The sequence below is a fragment of the Adiantum capillus-veneris genome, chromosome 4 (genome assembly GCF_014529385.1).
Source record: "Adiantum capillus-veneris isolate H3 chromosome 4, ASM1452938v2, whole genome shotgun sequence".
Taxonomy (NCBI): domain Eukaryota; kingdom Viridiplantae; phylum Streptophyta; class Polypodiopsida; order Polypodiales; family Pteridaceae; genus Adiantum; species Adiantum capillus-veneris.
Window position 1 is genome coordinate 137,240,736 of NC_140934.1, and position 4,239 is coordinate 137,244,974.

Genomic DNA, 4,239 nt, shown 5'->3' on the forward strand with positions numbered 1-4,239 from the left:
CAGTGATAAGCACGTTGGTGCAGCCAAATGCTGTCGACGATAGAAATGGGCACAAGCGAGGCGATGTGGTCGAGCAGATGTGGGCCCAGGTGATAATACAATCGTGAAGTGCCAATGTGGTTAGGTGGATCGAGCAATGTATGCACATGATGGATTTTTTAGCCAACGTTATGCTGCCAGGCGCTAAATTGGACGGTGGCCTCATGTGTCCGAAGTGATGGTTTTGTGTGCCGAAATGTGATGCTTGATGTGCTTTAGAAGCTGGTCCAGACGGCTCCTCAAACGGAGCCTCGGTGTGCAAGATATTGCGGTTTAAAGATGGAGTGTGTAGCAGATCTCCGACGAACAGGGCAGCTGGGGACAGGTGGCCCGGACCGATGTCAGTGCATACATGTATAAAGCTCGAGTTACGGAGTATGCATGTCTTCTCGGATTGTGAATCGGAGCTATGGATAGAAAGTTATAGCCGTTTGAAGCTTTTACGAGGTCCGGGTCTGAGTACACTTGGCCGCATTGGAGGATGTGCCGTCTTGTATATTTTGGGCCTCGCCAAGGTTCTCGGTAATAGTGTGCACTATGTGGAGTGAGCATGAGTCGACTGCACGTTAATCGGATACTCGGTCGGTCAAATACAGCGAGATGAAGTTGGGAGCCGTGGACAGTGAAAGGCCACATATGTTTTTTTCCGTTTTGGGTAATGTCTCGGATTGCGAGCCTAGAAGAGTCGAGAAGCGATGGTGATTGTGTTGAAGCAAGTCGGCGATGCAAACTTCCATCCGGGCTTTGCGGCTTGGCAGTAGGATATTGCGACAAGGGTACAACTCAATTTTTTTACCACTTGCGGATTGGTGTTCGAGGGGGTGAACTGACCTAAAGCGGAAAAGTTTTCAAGGTTTGGGGTTGGCCGGGGCGGCTTGGAGAGAGAGAGGGGTTCAGAAAGCCCGAGCACACGGAGCACCGTCAGCATGCGAAAGGGAGGTTTAAAAATTGAGGTCCTTTATAAGGTAAAAAGTGGAAAGTTAACCTCAAGGCTTAAAGGGAAAAAGAAGGGTGAGTAAAGACTAAAAATAACAAGGTGGGGAGTCACGATGGCCTGCAGAGATGATTAGTAACTTTTTGTTTAAAGATGAATGCAGCTGAGAGAATGCTTACTTCAAAGGAAGAATAAAATCTAACCCTAAACATGAAAATTAAAATGTGGAATTCAGGTGCGAGAGAGAGGCCTTCAAAGATTGACAGAGGTGGTATGGGGGATGTTTGTTTTTCTATCAAGACAATGAAACACAGCAAAGGAGATAAGCAGAAGAAGACCTTCTCAAGATAATGCAATGAGATATAATGTCATGACATTGTACCAGCCAATGCCAGCCTCCAAGGCCAACCGCCTTCTTCACAACTCCTTACAAGCCAACTAGAACAGATTTTGTTTGATTATTGCCTATCACGATGACCTTGGTGTGGCGCGGCAGCATATACAGCTCGTCATCAAAGCCCTCGTCGCTCGCACCCCCTGAGCACAGCACCCCTTTCTCACTTGCACACCTCCTTGCCCATACATAGCTCTTTCCTCTGATTGCACCTCCTCCATCTCCATCTCTATGTCCATCTCCATCATCTTTAAATCAAGTGCCCTTCTTAACAAGAGCTCCCAACATATCTCTCCAGAATGTTCAAATTAGCATTGATTAATCCCCAAGAAGCCCCCCGTGGCCACTAGAATTTATGTTTCAATTGGTTTGAGTTGAAATTAAGGATCCATAATTTGTCATACAGCTGAATTGGAAAGCGCACAATACAGAATTGGCTTTGTATGATGATGATGATCTTGGTCTACAAGGACCAAAAAGAAGATTGAGCTAAGCTGAGCAGCTCAAAGACATACAAATAAGGTACAAGTTTTGGATAGAGAGGTAGTCTAAATCTTGAAAAGATTTAACTCAGCAAGAATGTAGGATTTGCGTGGGGATAAAATGCCAATATGCTTGCCCGATCTGATGAAATTGTGCTTACCTCTAGACGGGTACATGTTGGAGAGAAAGGGTGTGTGGATATGCGTGTGGATATGCGCACGCGTGTGTGTAGCGAAGAGAGAGCTTGCACTGTGGCAGGCAGAGATGCCGAGAAGAGGGCTTCCTGTCAGAGATTGAAAGAGAGACGAGCTGCAACCACACGCGAGCTAGCGGAAGCGTCAGGTGGCAGCAACGTAAACGCCTTCTCCACAACATTAATGCACTCCTCAACTCTCCATAACCATGGAGCCATGTCTCGTTGCAACAGTGCTTGTCGTCAACAAATTGTCAACCATGAAAGGAGCTTGAGGATGCAACGATGGTGGGAAATGAAGAAAGTTAGCCGTGGGATTGGGCTGATGGCCATGCAAGTGAAGAAACTTGCTTGACTGTACATCGTAATGATCAAGGAGTGGAACTGCTCTTGTCTGGGGTAGACTGTCTGCATTGTGGTTATAGAGTGGTCCAGAAGCTCCGACAACATGGATGGAGGGGGGTATCTGCTTGTATGACGGTGATGAAGATGATGATGTGGGGAAGGGCGTGGAGTTGATGTTGATCCCAACCTCCAACGTGGAATGGTCATGAGGGTGATGATAGTACATGCTTTCATTTCCCGCATGGTAATAATCTCGCCCTCCAGATCCTAGGAAGTCTTCCAACTTAGGCCCATCTTCTGTCTTCACTCACACACCAAAGTTCTGTAGAGCCAATATATTACTCGGATGACTTGTTGCCTCTGCCTGGAAATAGTGTTGACGAGGATCGTGACGATCTTCTAAATCGCAGCCTGCATCGCCGTTACCTCCTATCATATTTATCAAACTTGTGTTCATCAGGTAGTGCGGCTGCACAGGTGCAAACTGCTCCAAATCTTTAAAGTGAGGCCATTCTGCATGTACAAATACTTGCTAAGTCCCTTTACGAGTTGCCTCGAACCTTAGGTGCAGGACAGCCAAGAGGTAAACTAGCTTAGCCGGCATAAGGACAGATTTGTGTATGCGAGAGATAACTACAGAAGGCCAGAAGAGAAAACATGGTGAGAGTGAAGGAGCTTCGCGAAGCAACGAGCAAAGGTAATAATCGATTTTCGAAAGCAAGAAAACTGGATGCACATTGTTGGTAGGCACTGTGGATGTTCGATGTCTTCATTTAAGAGGCAGGAATAATTAAGGCTCAAAGAAGCGTGATCAAGGAGTGACTAATTACACTTACTTCAGGGAGTCGCCACTTACACTGACGCAGATAAATGAGGAGCAGAAATTGCTAAATGACCATGAATGCTTACCAGATGAAGAGGACAAGTTGGGAAAAGCTTCTATGACTGCTGGTGACTGCTGAATGTGGCTTGATGAGAGCAATATCAAGCATCTGAGAGGTGAAGGAGCCGTGATTTTCTGCAGGTAAATAAGCAAAGCATAAGGAAGCGGATGTGCAGCCGCTACTGTAGCAGGCAGAACTCAAAGGAGAGCTCAAACTTTCCGCAAGCAACTGAGCTGGCTGTTGGTGTTGATGATGATCATGATCGTTGCTTTGATAAAGGTTGAGGTGAGCGCCTTTGTACACACCTCCTCATGTGCCATGCATAGCATTATGATGAGCGACAGATGCAGCTTCCTCCGCAGGGGATCTTTCCTCTATAGCCAAGTAAGGAGACAACGAGAAGGAAAGCCAGTTGTTGACAGAAGTCCCCATTAATAATCAACACCCCCTAGATGTACTGTGATATCTGCAGGTCGACGTGCGAAAGATGCTCAACAAACAACATTGCCTGCTACATAGCTTGTAGCAAGCTTGACCTTGGTACTTGAACAGTTTAAATCGACACTAGTCAAGAAAAGCTGGAGAAGCTGCATCGACGCTACGATTCTGAAGTCTTCGAATTAGGAGGATTTGACGATCAAGTTATAATGGGTGAAAGGGGGCAAGCTGTAGACCAGACTGTGATGCAAGAGGGTGCAGGTCGTCCGGTTTCTGGGTGAGAGAGAGAGAGAGAGAGAGAGAGAGAGAGAGAGAGAGAGAGAGAGAGAGTCGTGTGTGTGTGTGTGAGTGTGTGTGTGTGTGTGAGAGAGAGAGAGAGAGTGCCTATGTGTGTCACAATTTGTGTGCACGCACGACAGTAGAAGTGGCCTGCTTTGTTTTCCTCCTCTATCACATCGAGGTCATGTCATCCTGCAGCCCTCGCCTTCACACAAAGCTAATAACCTATTGGCCGTCCACATGGACGCCA

The 4,239-nt window shown here is 46.8% G+C and overlaps 1 pseudogene; it reads right to left on the reverse strand.

The window, feature by feature from the left end:
* Positions 1-2,236: 2,236 nt before the first annotated feature.
* LOC147460038 (uncharacterized) lies at positions 2,237-3,704 on the reverse strand (annotated as a pseudogene).
* Between the last annotated feature and the right edge of the window lie 535 nt (positions 3,705-4,239).